This window comes from Carlito syrichta, unplaced genomic scaffold, assembly GCF_000164805.1.
Source record: "Carlito syrichta isolate Samal-C Ts95f unplaced genomic scaffold, Tarsius_syrichta-2.0.1 Scaffold312747, whole genome shotgun sequence".
In the NCBI taxonomy this organism is placed as follows: Eukaryota; Metazoa; Chordata; class Mammalia; order Primates; family Tarsiidae; genus Carlito; species Carlito syrichta.
Genome location: NW_007256843.1, coordinates 199,436 through 214,613, shown reverse-complemented (window position 1 = coordinate 214,613; position 15,178 = coordinate 199,436). Strand labels below are relative to the sequence as shown.

At 56.4% G+C, this 15,178-nt stretch overlaps 1 protein-coding gene across 1 annotated transcript in view; it reads left to right on the top strand.

Annotated features, from left to right (window-relative positions):
- Nucleotides 1–6: 6 nt before the first annotated feature.
- The window catches only part of ARAP1 (ArfGAP with RhoGAP domain, ankyrin repeat and PH domain 1), a 60,398-nt gene continuing 45,226 nt past the window's right edge, over nt 7–15,178 (top strand). Inside the window, exon 1 of the mRNA XM_021718580.1 lies at nt 7–26. The gene's annotated coding sequence lies outside the window, so the exon portion shown is untranslated. The remainder of the gene's footprint in view (nt 27–15,178) is intronic.

Below are 15,178 nucleotides of genomic sequence, written 5' to 3'. Positions count from 1 at the left end.
CCGCGTGGAGCCTTTGCTCAAAACAGGTCAGTGTGGCTGCCGGGACCTCCCCGTCCGCAGCTCCCTCGCCAATCGTGGCCTGCAGTTTCCCATTCTGCAGAAGGGAACGCCGAGGCCGCGCGGCGTCTCCGCGCCCGGCGTCTACTTCCCGGGGTCGTCCTGTCTGTTTACCTGCCTAGGGGTGGGAGTCGGGGCGGCCTCCTGAGGATAAGCGGTCGGGCCAGGGACGGTAGGGAGGAGGGTGAACCAGCAGGACACGGGGCTTCCAGCCCTTAGCCCCTCGGCGTGAAGGGTCCCACCTCGTCCGTCCTCGGACTTCTTGGTTTCTCATCTGTGGAATGAAAGGCTTCCGCCTCGTTGACCGCTCAGACCCTTGCATTTCTGTAGGTCTGTGTGACCCTATGCCCTGGACCCGGGGCTCCAGTGACCTTGGGCAGGCTACTTCCGGTCTCAATTCCTAACCACCAAATGGGGGCATGGCTTCCCAAGAGCCCCTACCTGGCCCAGTTGCTGGAAGAAAGGAGGTGTGTGTTCACTGAATGGGGTCAAGTTGGGAGTGGGTGGTTGGGCCTGGAGAGAGCAGGCTTGGAGTGCAGGCTTGGGGGATGGGATGGGTGTTTGGTCCCAGATTTCCAGTGAAGGTTTTTGGTGCTGGGGAACCCTGGTCATCTGGCTTCTGCCATTTGCACTCCCTTCCCTTAAATTCCATGTTCTGGGGAGCCTTTTCTGACCCCCAGACTAGATGGGAGGGGGTGCTTCAAGGCCGGACATGTGAGGTACTTAGAGACAAGTTTGGCTGCTGGGTTCCAGACTGAGGCACTCATGATGCCTGCCCTCTGGGGGAGACCACCCAGCAAGATCATTATAGGGTGGCAGGAGCCCAGCAGAGGCATGAAGACAGGTGTGGACAGGTGCAAGCCCGCTGGAATGGGTCTTGATGGTTAAGTGGCAATTTCCAAGGGTAGGAGCCCTCCGAGGTGGGCATAGCTTGTGCAGAGGCAGGAACTTGTGTTTGAGGATGGCATGGAGATAGGAGTGGCTGGCTGGAGTGAGGAGAGAACTCATCCCTGTGTCCCATGCCTAGTTGATACTGTTTGGCCCCTGGCCTGGGAACCCTATCTCCCCACTGGCTACTTGCTCTCTGAGTGAAGAAGGAGGGGTGTCTCTGGCAGGGTCCTGATGACTGACAAGGTGGAGTAAGCAGAGGCTACCAGGGCCCTGATCGTCCCCAGGTAATTTGGCATTCAGGCCCCCCAGTTCAGTCCCAGTCTTATGCCCCCGCCCCCCGGGCTCCACCATGGAACCTCAGCCTTCTGTGCAGGTTGCTTGTCCTCTCTCACCCTCTAGAGTTTTCTCCCTATTCAAATCCCAGGTCCTTTAGGACTTAGGGTGTCAGAGATGGGCTCCTTGTTCCCCTCCATCCTGCCCAGCTTTTTGGCCCTGTGTAATGGCACAGCTTAGGAAGGTTCTCTTTGGGGCTCAGTAGAGAGGGTCCACAGAGCCATGACACTGACTGGGACCTGAGGCCCAGAGCCCTTGTGCAGCAACCAAGCGCTATGTGACTGCAAGTTCCTGAACTCCCAGAGCCTCCATTTCCCCATCTGCAGGATGGAGTGATTCTCCTGGCCTTGTGCCCCAAAAGAGACTGTGCTGGGGCCAGAATCGGGCCTGAGTCTATGTCCTGCCCCCAGCACCGAGTGTTTGATTGAAGAGAAGGGAGAACCCAGGGTAAGGGTTCAGTGTGGAGGGGTGGGGGGCCTCTGAAGAGTACTGGAGGCCAGTGGTGGACCAGGCCTTAGGGGACCGGCTAGAGGGGGGAGTCCCTTCTACTCTCCGGGGCCCTCCCTCCTTCCCACCCCACTCTCCCTTGGCTGAGCTCAAAGCCATCCGCCAATGCCCAAACAAGTGGCCTCTGTTCCCTGGCTAGGGGGAGGGGAGGCAGGCCCTGGGCTCCAGGCCCGTCTGCCCAGAGCTGACCCTGGCCCCCCGCCCCTCTCCCTGGGTCTTAACCCTTGGGAGCCTGGACTCGGTCCTGGACTGCTTGAGGGCTGATGCCCCTTGCCCCCCAGCTGTCCCCTCTACTCTGCTTCAGGCTCCCAGGGTTCTGTCCAATCAGGAGGAGATGCAGAGCAGGGTATCAGTTGGAGATGGAAAAGGAGGGAGGGAATGTGGGTGGGGAGAGGCCAGAGTGGGTGTGGCCACAAACACCAAGAGACTACTTGGCCCAGAAGCTTTCTTCACAGATGGGGAGACTGAGGCTGAGAGCCAGAGATCAGCCTAGGGTCACTCTTCCATTCAGGGAGCTCTGGACCAGCTCAGACTCCTAGTCTGGCCTCTCTCCAGGAAAGGAGAGGGAAAGGGAGGGGGATACTCCTTGATGGGGTACCTGCCGTGTATCAGACACTGCACAGATGTCATTTAACATTGTTCCATTGCATAAGACAAGGACTGCCCTCCGGTATCTTAGGTGAAGAAACTGAATCTCAGAGAAAACTGAGTAATGACATCAATGAGAATGATATCAGCAAACATGCCCATAGCCCTGTTGTAGATACTCTTTTTTGAGTTGGAGTCTCACTCTGCTGTCCAGGCTAGAGTGCAGTGGCACATTCACAGCCACCTGCTGGGCTCCGGTGATCCTGCCACCTCAGCCTTCCAAGTAGCTGGAACCACAGGAGCTTGCCACCATGCCCAGCTAATTATTTATTTATTTATTTATTATAGAGACAAGATCTTGCCAAGTTGCCCAGGCTGGTCTTGAACCTCTGAGCTCAGGAGATCTTCTTGCCTCCGCCTCCCAAAGTGCTGGGATTATAGATGTGAGCCACCGTGCCCAGCCTGACACTCTTATGTTTATTAACCAATTTAGTCTTGCCAGCAACCCCAGAGGGTAGGCACCATTCTACAGATGAGGAAACTGAGACACGGAGAGGTCAGGTGACTTGCCCAGGAGCACAATGGGTAGGTGGTCATGCAGGATCAGGACTCAGGTACATGTTTGCCTCCTTTGACCTGGCCTGATTCATCCTTGAGCTCCACCCAGTGCTGAATGAGGACTTTCCCTTGGTTGGTGACCAAGGCAGCCTTGAACAGAGTGTGACCCTAGCCAAGCAGCCTGTCCCTCCCTCAGGGACAGAGTCCAGTCCCTTGGGTGGCTCCTCTCAACTTTTCTCATACTCAGTGCCCTCCACAACCCCGTGCAGGGGGGTGTTTCATATTTCACAAGGCTTCTGTGCCAAGGGTGGCCACTCCAGCGGTCTGCACAGTGTAAGGATATGGGGGGGACCCCAGGTATCACCCTCCGGTGTACACTTCCCACAGAGCTCAGGGCCTTCCGCTAGCTCAATGCCAGTGCCTCCGGCTCTAATCAGAGAAGACATCTTGTCCATCTACCCCAACCCTGGTCAGGCCATCAGACCTGTACTTTCCAACCCGGCCTCTGGTCAGGACAGTCCCAGCTCAAAGAGGCAGATGAGCCCAGATGTCAGGGACAGTGGGGGATGGCAGTTTATGATTTACCTTCTGCATGGCCTTCCTGTGTCTGTCTGTCTGTCTGTCTCTCTCATCCTTTGGGCTGTTGTTCAGAAGGGAATAGCCTGACCCATAATGGGGACATCCGTCCTAAATCACCAGGACAGGTAATATGGAGTTAAGTGACCAGTTCAATTTAAAAATTGTTATTTAGCAGTAGTTAATTATTATTTAATAGTAATAATAGCCACAGTTGCTGTTGTTCTTGGAAGTTTACTATGTGCCAGGGTGCTAAGCACTTTAAATACTGCTATCATTTAATCCTCAACAATAATCTTAAGGATTGTTCCCTTTTTACAGATGAGAAAACTGAGGCCCAGAGAGGTTAAGTGATTTGATTTGCCCAAGATCATCCATTACACAGAATAGCTAGGAATCTGAATTTCCATTGCTTCACAGTCTGGGAGTCATCATAGACAGAGGAGATCACTCCCAGTTCTGTCCTGGGAACTCCCATCAGGGTGACAGGCAGACACTAGGATGCCTGCAGGATGTCCTGTTTGCAGACTGGACTAATTGCCATCAAGTTCTGCTCCCCGCGGCCCCAGCACCTTATGGAGGTCTGGCTTCTGCTCTAGTCCTGTCCTGGTGGCTTTAGTTTAATACAGTGGTTCCCCCAGACCCCATTTTGCTGATGAGTGAGGAGACTGACCTCAGTGGGAGGTAGGTGACTTGCCTGTGGTCTCCCAACTGAGGAAAGAGAGCTGGACCTGGAGCCCAGGTAGAGCGTTCTGAGATCTGCGCTTCACTCCGTGCCTGGGCCCTGCCCCAGACCCTGCCCTCTCTGCCTGGTCAGAGAGTCCACTTCTCTCTCCCTGATCAAACTGGGAACCTGACTCCTCCCAGGCTGCCTGGTGGTGCTAGCCGGGGTGTCAGTGACTGACCTGGGGACTTGGTTCCAGAACCCACAGACTAAGATGCAGGGACCACCTGTGGTCAAGTGGGGCGGGGAAGGCTCAGGGCCAGAGTGGCCCACAGGATTCAGGGACCAGAGAGTCTTCCCTGGGAGGATGTGACAACACCTTCCTCCTTGTCCTTACCTTTGTTACTGTGAAGGCAAAGGGACAGGAGAGGAGGATCAGAATAGTCATTTCTCTGTCCCCATTCTCAGGGTGGGACCAGGGGCCACACCTGGAATTTTGGCAAGGAATGTGGGGGAGGGACCTCTAGGAACCTGGTCTGACCCTGCCTCCCTCTGGCTAGGCCAGTGCTGGAGTGGGTTCCCTGGGACAGGGGACAGGAGCAGGGCTCAGCTACCACTGTGAGTTGGCCTCCCAGGTGCTGGGGTCTCCTCTGCCAGCTTCCCTACCAGCTTAGAGAGCACTGTCCTGTCCTGAGCATCCCCTTCTCCTGTCCCCCTCAAACATAATACGGGAGACCAAGGGTCTTCCTAGAGTCAAGCCTAGAATCAGGAACACGAGGTCTGTCCCCAGCCCCAGCTCAGTGAGGGGCCTTCAGCTGGTAATGTGCCTTCAATGAACTCCGCTTGCCTGAAGCTTCTGGGAGGAACAGGAGGGAGCAGCTCCTGGAATCATCCAGGCCCACCAGCCCCCAGGTGTGAACAGCACAGGACAAGAACCAACCACACTGTCCAAACAGATGAGGCCTAGAATGCATCTCAGGGCTGCCTGGTGTGTCAGGGGTACAGCTGGCCCCCAGGCTCTGTGTTGTCTGCAACTACTACCCCAGCGTACACACCAGATGCCTCCCTTTCAAGAAACATGGGAGCGCTCTGGGTTGGGTGGGAGGGAGCAGAAGTGCTGTCTTGGCAGTGGGAAGAGGCAGGCCAGGGGACTCTGATAGCAGTGGAGTTATCCCTGTGTATGCCAGGTCAGGGTTGGGGGAAGGCTTGGGGAAGGCTGGTGCTGGCCAGTCTGAAGACCAAGGTCAGGGTCACACTGCTGGGCGTTGGGGCCAGCATGGAACGTGGCTCAGCAGACCCAGGTCAAGCCTCGAAGGAGCAGAGCCAGGCATCTCCCATTCTGCCCAGTGCCCATCTGAGGTCATCTGAGGCATCTGCACCATAGGGTGCTGGAGGCTGGGCCTTGGCAGTATGTCACAGTGCCTCCCCCGGCTCTTTCTGGTACCTGTCTGCCCCTCTGGTAGGAGGCCTGGAAGACTTCCTATATGGGTGGGCTCCCTGCTGGGTCTTGCCTCCAAGCCCCTGCCTGTACCACATCCCTCTGTGGAGTACTTTGTGCAGGGTGGTCAGCGTTCACTATCCCTGTGGGTTGGGGTTGGAGGGGCCCAGCTCCACACCCCTTGATGTGTGAGTGGGGCGAGGCTTAGTCTCTGAAGTGGGGACCTTTTTCCAGTGGGTTTGCAGCTAAAACACAAGTTTGTTCCCAAAGGCCACATTGTGCCTGATAGGGAGAACGGGATCCCCCTCTGAGGATTGGGGATTGATGCTTTTCCAGATGACAACATGACAGCTTGGGGCAGGGTCCCCCTTGCCAGAGCCTTGACTAAGGGCCTACCTCTTCTGCTCAGACTGAGGGTGTTCCTCCTTCTGTCTCTTTCTCTGCTCTAAAGATGGACGTGCTAAGCCTAAGGTGTGCGAACCCGGGGTGCCTGGTGGTTCTGTTCCAGGGACATGAACCAGGACGCTCATCTACCTCTATTGCCTGTGGCCTGAAAACCCACATTTCTCAGGGCAGAGCTGGCCTAGTCCACTTGGGGCGGGATTTGTGCCAGTATCTCTGAGGTCGCCGAGGGGACTCCCCTCGCCCCCAGTTCTTCCAAGGAACAGGCAGCTGGAGGGGTCTGAGCTCAGGCTGGGGGGCCAAGGCCTGGGTCCGGGTCCTGACTTGCTGTGTGGCCCTGACTGGGTTCCTGCCCCTTCTGGGTCTCATTTTCCCTTCTGGGATGAACAGGGTTGGGTGAGGTGGTTCCTAAATGCTTAAGGAGCAGGTGGTTGGGCCTGGGGCAGGCTGGGATAAGGTGGGGCTGGGGTGTGGTGGGCAGGAGGGTAGAGCTGTAACCAGGTGAGCTCTGGGTGGAACGGGGGCACCTGGTGCTGGGAGGCTGGGGCCCGGGTTCCAACCATACTTGGACCACTGACTTGCAGTGTGACCATGGGCAAGTCGTCACTTGCTGGGCTACTCACTCTCCATGTATGACATTGGGATGCTCATTTGGTCAGTAGATACTCACTTGTGCCACCTTTGGGATGAGGGGCTCGGGATACTGGTCCTGCATTGAAAGAGCACCCAGCCAGGGCTGAGAGTGTATGTGACAGACACAGTCATAGACGGTCACATCTGGCGTGATCAGGACTGTGACCGTGGGAGTCAGAGACGGCTTCCGGGAGCAGGTGGCACTTGAACTTTTGGCTTCCGGGAGCAGGTGGCACTTGAACTTGAAGGGTGAGTAGAGAAAGATGTTCCAGGTAGAGGGACTGGTGGTGAAGTGCTGGTGTTGGTACCTGGGAGTGGAGAGAATGAGACGCAGGGGAGGGGCACATGCCAGGAGCCATGGGGGAGGCCCTTGGAGCCCCACGGGGTAACGGGGAGCCCATGGGAGGATAGGCAGGCAGGGGAGAGGCAGCGGCTGCCTCAGGGCTGGCAGCTGGTCTCTGAGACTCCTGGAAGGCTGGGGTGGTTCCGCTCTGGGGAGCGGCTGAGCACTGGGCAGCATGAGGGGTTCTGGGAGTCACACTTCCTCCTGTGATAGGGTGTCCCTAGCTTTGTGAGGCAGCCCAGCGGAAGTGCCCCAGGGGAGCCTCAGAGGTTGAAAGAAGGGATAGTCCCCAACCCCCCACCCCCCGTAGAGCTCCAGGGAGCCTCAGAGTCCAATGTCCAACTCCCAGACCTCTGGGCTGAACCTTGACGCCTGCCTAATCCAACTGCCCCCACACTGCCCCTCTCGCCAGGCAGACCCCTGTCCAGGGGTCTCCAGAGCAGGGTGAGCTGGGGTCAAGCCCAGACCGAAGGCCTCCCAGTCCAACCCTCTGCAGACCCTGCTCCTGCCTCCATGTGTGTGCCCAGCCCCCTGCCACTGCCCACAGTGGCTCCAGAGGCTTCCTGGGGAAGGATCTGAGAAGGAGGGGGGACGAAAGGGACCTTCAGGAGGAAGCAACAAAGGCTGCAAATATTGCAGATGCCAGTATTAAGCACCTGCTGCAAGCCAGGCCTTTGTAGGTGCTGTTCCTACATTTCACAAGCACTAATTGAGCGTTTCTGGATACTGGCCACTGGGGATACGACTGTGAATAAGACAAGGCTTGTGCCTTCCTTTCGAGGGGTCTGATGTCAGCCAACACATATCCCTAAGTGGGATGCTGAAGAAAGACACAGGCCAGGGAGATAGGGGCTGGTGGTGTGCTCTTTTAGATGGGATGGTCAGGGAAGGAAGGCTTTGGACTTGAGAAGGTGCTGGGAAAACATGGGAAGGAGCCATGCAGGTGTCCGGGCAAGGGGCAGGGACGCACAGGGACAGACTTCACAGGCCTTATAGGCCATGTGCTTGTTCTGGCTGTTACTCTGAGGGAGGTGGGACGTCAGTGGAGTGACATCTGGCTAGATTGAGGATCTGTTTTAAAGGCATATCTTTAGTCCTCACAAGCTGAAAGGGGGAGCTGTCATAATCCCATTGCACAGATAAGGAAACTGAGACTCGGAGCAGTTATGTGAATTCCCAAGTCCCACAGCAGGAGGAACTCCTGCTTACTGCCATAGTGTGCCCTATCCCCAGAACACCTTGGGGCCCTCCATGGCTTCCTGTTATCTGGATGGTAAGAAGGGGTATCTTAGCATGGCCTTCAAGGCCCATCTCAGTCGGCACTCAACCTCCCTCTCTCTCTCCTGCCTGACCTCTCTGTGTCCTTTCTGGGCCCTGCTTGTTTCCATGCTGTCTCCTCAAGGGGCTTTTTGTTGAGATTCTGGCTCCTGTATGACCTTGAGAAAGTTACTTAGCCACCCTGAAGCAGTTTTCTCATCTGTAAAGCGGGCTACCTCACCTGCTTTCTAGGTTGATTGTATGGGGCAGTTCACGTGATGTGTTTGGTGCAGTGCCAGGTAGCTGGTAGGCCCGACAACAGCACAACCTTCTGTTGCTTTAAGCTGGATGGCTGAGTTGGGCAAGTGGGCTCCAGTGCTTGGAGTCCCACTCTGTCGCCCAGGTTGGAGTGCATTGGCACGCTCGCAGCCATGGCAGCCTCGACCTGCTGGGCTCAGGCAGTCTTTCTGCCTTGGCCTTCCAAGTAGCTGGAACCACAGGCGTGTACCACCCACCACTCCGGGCTAATTTTTTGATTTATTGTAGAGACGGAGTCTTGCCAAGTTGCCCAGGCTGGTCTCCAACCCCTGGACTGAGGCAGTCCTCTCCCCTCCACCTCCCAAAGTGCTGGGATTACAGGCATGAGCCACTGTGCCTGGCTCCAGTGCTCTCTGTGGCCCTGCTGGAAAACTGGTGTGAGAGGGGAGGCCAGGTCAGGGAACCTTTCCTGTTGTCTGGTTATGCAGTGGCATCAAGCTGGAGGCTGAAGCCCGTGGCTCCCTCCCCCACTTCCGGCCCAGCCCCCAGCCCAGCCCCGCCCCACCCCGCCCATCTGGTCACCTCGCCCAGCCAACGTGAGCAGCTTCCCTTTCAGGTTCCAGCCCAAGGGGCTGCTTATCTCTGCCTTCCCCATTCCGGGGGAGGGGGTGGCCCTAGAGACTGGGCAGGTCTAGGTCTCTGGTTCTGGGGAGCAGAGGCATTCACCCAGCCCCTCCTTCTCCCTGGGCAGGAGCTTTAGGGCCCCCAAAGAGGGGCGAGCCTAGCAGCCTTCTGTCCCTTCCCCCTGGGGCTTGTGTGCTACTCTGGACCTGTCCACTCCTACCTCTGAGTCTGTGGTCAGCACTGCATGCTCCCACCCTCCTGCGGTCAGCCTCCTTTCTTCCTGTTTCTGCCTCATTCGCAGTGTTCAGAGTCCCCTCCACTCCCCCTCGAGGGCATTGGTCACAGAGGAGGCTCTCCCTGAAGTCTTTCTGTGGCTCCTCAGGCCTCCCTTGCCTTCTGTGGGGGAGGGTCTTCAGGAAGCCCCCAAGCCCTGTAGGCTGTGTCTGTGCCTGAGGGTAGGGGCCGGGCCAGAGCCCGGATGCTTGTGGTTGGTGCCCCGAGGTCTCCACAGGTCACCCTTCAGACTGGGAAGGGCCTGAGCTAGGTGAGGTAGCCCCGTGGAGGGTTAGGGTCAGGAGTTCTGCCTTGTAACGCATGAGTCCACTGGCCGGGGCGGGGGACTCAGGGATGGGGGCCCAGGGATGCAGGCAAGCTGAGAGGCCTGGGGTGAACGGGGGCAGCGTAGATGAAGGGAAGGGTGCATCAAGACATAGTAGGCCAGGCAGGAGTTGGGGAGGGGGGCAGTGGTCCCCAGTGACCCGTTGGGGGATGGGTACATGGTGGAGCTGGAGCGGGTCGGGTGTAATAGACTTTTTGACAAGCCCTAAAACCAAACCATTGCCTGTCGGCTTCACTGATTTGCAAGTGAAGTACTTCATACTGTCCCACCTCATCCCACACCTCATTTCCGACCTGACCTCACCTGATCCTATCCTGGGGTGGGGTTTGGGCAAGAAGGCGACTCCTGGGTGAGGTTCAGACCAGGGTGGGGCCGGATGGTGTCTGAAGGACACTCCGTGGGGACCCTGGCGTCTGCTTCCCAGTGGGGCTCATTTCCTTCCCATGTGGGAGTTGAGGGCTGCACTCTGCCGCTGGCCTCTGTGTACCTGGGAGGATAACTTATCTGATTAGCCCTGTCTTAGACCCTGGGAAGATACTAGGCAGCAGGGAGGGGACTTCGGGTCTCATTCTTTTATTCTCCAGTCAAGATGACCCAGGAAATCAGCCATTTCACTTATAATAATTCTGTTGGTCATATATTCATGTTATATTTGGAATCATAAAACTACCTTCTAATGACGGTTTTGGGGCACAGACACAGTTCTGTGACATAAAATACATTGATCATACTTTTCTTCTAATTATAAAGTGATGCACAATTGTGAAACTTCAAATGATACAAACATGAAGCTTGTAGAAAGTGAAAGTCTTTCAAGATCGGGGTGGGAGTTAGGGTTACACCTGAAATTGGGGGCCAGGGATGTCCACTGTCCCATAGTCTTTAATGTCCCTTGGTCATTATTGAAACTGATCTAGTATTTTATTAGGGGGATGCTGACAGGACTACTGCAAGAAGGTTGTTCAGACATCCTGCCTCTCACCAGGTCCATCGTGTGTGGGTGTGCATGTTGTGCACTGCTCAAGGGTACCTGGTGGGTGGGTGGGAGTGAAAGCAGGAAAAAGAGCACTGAAAGCTAGCCTTGTTTCTTCTCTTCTTGCTGAGCTTCATGCCCTGGCGTGGGGCTTCTGGAAGAAGAGGCATCTTTTTTCTAATTTGCTTAAAGTTCCACCTGGGCTGGAGAGAGCTCTTTCCTCCTGTGTCTCTTCCCCCAAGGAGGGGAGCTGGTGAATTTCCTGTGGGAAGGAGAGTGCATGGTATCTAGTGGTGTGTCTAGTCTGGAATCCTGCAGGGGGACTTGACTGGGAGTGGGGTGTGTCAGTCATTGGCCTCTGGGGTAACTGAGACTCTCAAGATGCTGAGGGGGTCTAGACTGGAGCCTCACTACAGGCCCAGCACCCAGGGCCCCTCTGGTCAGGACTGGCTAAGAGCTTAGGGTTGGGGACAGGAAGTGACTGCCTAGTGGTGGAGAAGTGAGCAGAAGTAGCAAGCTGACCTCTAGTACACATGGGGTGACATGTCATGGTCAGCTGGGTGCCAGGTTCTTGAGACAGGGACTGATGGCTCTGCTTTGTGGAGTGGGAAACTGAGGCTCAAGGTGTGATACGACCTGCCCAGGGCTTTAGATAAGAAGTGGTAGAGCCAGGCCCGGAACCCAGACTTGTCTTGTCGTGAATGGGGAGGGGTCTCAAGCCTGGAATCTGGAGACTTGCTGATGGCCCTCAGCTCCCCACTAAGCTGTTGCGGCCCTGAGGCCCCTGCCCTGTCCTTACTTCCCTGAGGGGCTGCTTCCCACTAGCCCCCAGCACTCGGAAGACCTCAGAAGACAGGCCATACCACCGATGGGACAGGGCAGGAATCTCCTGATGTCAGGGACAGTTACAGGGCAGGGACACGGGTACAGAAGTGGGTAGAGCAGAAGACCCCAGCGTGCCTTCTTGGGGCCAATATGCAGTGGCCACCAGTGTGAGACGGAAAGTAGGCCTTCTGGTGCAGGGGTCAGTTACTGCCCACCTGATGCACCTGCCACCCTGCTGGTGAGCTGGAGGGAGGTGGTTTCTGCAGCAGCTGGGGCCACTTTTGCACCCGCCAGGCTGGAAACCCAACCCCCACCTAGTTCCTCATATCTACGGGAAGTCACTCTAAGGCTTCTTGCTTGAGTTCCCAGAGTCCTGAGAAGGCCTGGAGGGCAGTGGACTGACGCAGCCCTGCCCAGAGGTATCACTTGGTGGTTGGGGTTGGAGAGGGGGTGGGGGGTGGTTCTTGGGCAACTTGGGGCTTGCACTGGGATCGCTGGTGGGGAGCTGCGTGTGGCAGGGAGGGGGCAGATCTGCTGTGTTCTACTAGGTGGGGTGGGAGGCGGCGACCCTGGGAGGGATGTGGCCCTTGAGGTGTGCCTTTGTGGGACCTGTGGGGTGTGGCTTGTAGACCCAGGCCTGGCTGAAGCTGGCAGTGTATGTTCTTGGTTCCTGTGTGGGGCTTCCTGAGGTCTGGACGCTGGGATCCCTGCCCAGCCTGCCTGTGTTGGCTCACCCAGGGCCTGGTGGGGGGAGACTATTCAGGGGAGGGGGGTGGACGAGCTGAGGCCTCAGGTCTAGACCCCTGGGCTTGCCTCTCTCCCCTGCTGCTCCTGCCTGGGCTGGTTCTTTTCTTGTACCCAGAGCAGAGCTCTATGCGGAGGGGAAGCTGAGGATGTAATCTGGGGAGGCAGCCTGGCAGGAGGATACCAGAGCTGGGTGTGGAAGTGGTGAGGAACTTGAGGCTGCCCTGACCCAGGGCTGACTCACACATGCAAATCAGAATGTAAAGGAGGCTCTGAGGACAGATGGCCAGTCACCAGCCTCTCTGGGCGTCCTTGTTCCTGTCCCATGGGTGTCTCCAGACTCACCAGGCCCGCTCCTGCCCTGGGCCTCACACAGTCTCCTTACCTGGAATGGCTCCCTCCCTGTCTCCACCCAATGGCCTCCTGCTTGTCCTTCAAGGCCCAGGTCAGGAGTCCTCTCTGGGAGCCTCTCTGACTCTTCCAGGCAGAGGCAGTCTGTCCTCTGAAGGCCTTGTAGGCTCCAGCAGGTGACAGCTGGCTGAGTTTCCACCTCTCACAGCCTCTATGACAGGAGAGGAATCCTGGGCCCTGGGGTTTTACAGGAACGAATGAGGTGACGAAAGTGGACATCCAGCAGGGATGGGGCACAGTCACCCAGTGGCAGGCACTCAGGAAATGGGGGAGGCTGGAATGAGTCTGCCCTTGGCTAAGGCTCTGGGTCACCTTCTGGCTGGGCTGGTGGAACAGGTGTCACTAGTCAGTAGCAGATAGGAATGTCACGAGGGAGTTGCTGGGCTAGGACAGAGAAGGGGTGACGAGATCTGAACTCTGCCTTTGGGGTTAAAGTAGTGGAGGACAGAAGGGCCAAACCTTTGGCTCCAGCAAGAGGGATTCAAGGCAGACCTGAAGGACTGGCTGGCAAGGATTAGAGATTCCAGACGACCCTTACAGACCTCTGGATTGGGACTGAGTACCCTTGTGAGCCCAGCTAGGTCTTGAGCCCCATCCTAGAAGTCAGGAGGGACAGGAGGGGATGCAGGCTTTCAATGTACCCAGGCTACACTGGGGGTTGGATGGAGGTGGACCACCACAAAAATGGAGCAGCTAGAGAGCAGAAGCACTGCTGAGCTGAGGGACTCAGCCTGGGAAGCCTAGGAGCCCACAGGGCAGTCAGGGAGGACCTGCTGGAGGAGGCAGCCTAGAGCCAGTTCCTGAGGGTGGGAGGATGTGGTGTGTTGACTCATTTTCAGGAGACAATTTGGAGGGCTCCCCATTTGCCTGATGTAAGAAGTGACATGGGGGAAACCATAGACGGGACCAGCGCAGCCTAGCTAAGGTCCGGGGTATGTCCCTGCCGACTTGTGCAAGTCACTTCCTCCCTGTGGGTGTTGGTTTCTTCATCTGTAAATTTCGGGGCTGGATCAAGTTAAAGGTGGTGAGGAGTGCTTGAGGGCATCGGGAACAGTGGACAGGCCTTGGACAGGGCTGAGACTGTGGCTGGCACAGCCGGGAGGTGCTGGAGGGAGAAGCGGGGAGGAGAGGCAGGAGCAGAGGTGGGTAGAAGCCTTGGGAGGCAGTAGACCCTCCGCTCAGGGCCATGCTGTTGAAACGGGTTGTTGCTCCCCTCTGCTAGGTCCCTGTCTCCCAGAAGATGAGGACCCAGGGATGTGTCACAGCAGCTGAGGGGCTGAAACCTCCAAACCAGGGCTAGGGTTAGGGCGAACAAATGAGGCAGTCGCCTCGCATGCAGAATTTAAGGGAGCACCAAAAAGCTTGATAATCAAGGTATATAATTTTTTTTTCGAGTCGGAGTTTCACGCTGTCACCCAGGCTAAAGTGCAGTGGCATGCTCAAGGCCACCACAGCCTCGACCTGCTGTTCTTAGGTGATCCTTCTACCTCAGCCTTCCAGGTAGCTGGAACTACAGGGGCGTGCCACCACACCCAGCTAATTTTTTTTTTTGATTGCATAAACGTGGTCTCACCAAGTTGCCTAGACTGGTCTTGAACCACTGGGCTCAGGCAATCTTCTTGCCTTTGCCTCCCAAATTGCTGGGATTACAGGTAGGGTCACTGTGCCCAGCTAGGTAGGGTATATAATATTTTAATACCATTTTAGAAAATCAAAATTAACACAAAAGTTCATGATGAACACAAAACATCAAATTTTTAAACAAACAGAAGACGAATATTGTCAATTCTTTCTTGGCCTCGGTAGTGCTTCGCAGGGCTCTGCTCTGAACTTTTTTTTTCAAGAAACTGCCTCTTCCAGGAAGCCCTCCCTGAACCCCAGCCTGGTGTGGGCTCCCTGCGCTGTTTTTGTGAACTGGTGGTGTCTGATCCCTTCCTGCCTGAGGTTTCTGGAGGGGCAGTCCAGGTCTGAGGTCTGGGTCATGCTTCCAGCACCTTGAACAGGGCTGTCTCAAAGAGGTGTTGTTGCTGAGTCCCTGTGTCTCTGACATTGACCCAAGGCCTTCGGTGCAGGAACTTGAGGGAGGCCCAGTCTCCAGGAGAGCAGCGGTTTCCTGTTTCCCAGACCTGGTCATTCCAGTGGGGTGGTTGGGGCCATCATTGATCAATCTGTTGAGCGCTTAGCCTGGTGCCTGACTCGTATGCAGCAGGGGCTCAGTGCGTGTTTTGAGAGGCAGTGCACACAGTGGTTAAAAGTTCAGAGCTAGCCGGGCTCGGTGGCTCAGCCTATAATCCCGCGCTTTGGGAGGCTGAGATGAGTGGATTGCCTAAGCCCGCGGATTCGAGACCCGCCCGGGCAACTTGGCGAGACCTCATCTCTACAATAAACCAAAAAAAAAATTAGCCAGGCGTGGTAGCGCGCGCCTGTATTTCCAGCTACTCGGAAGGCTGAGGCGGAAGGATCACCGGAGCCCAGCA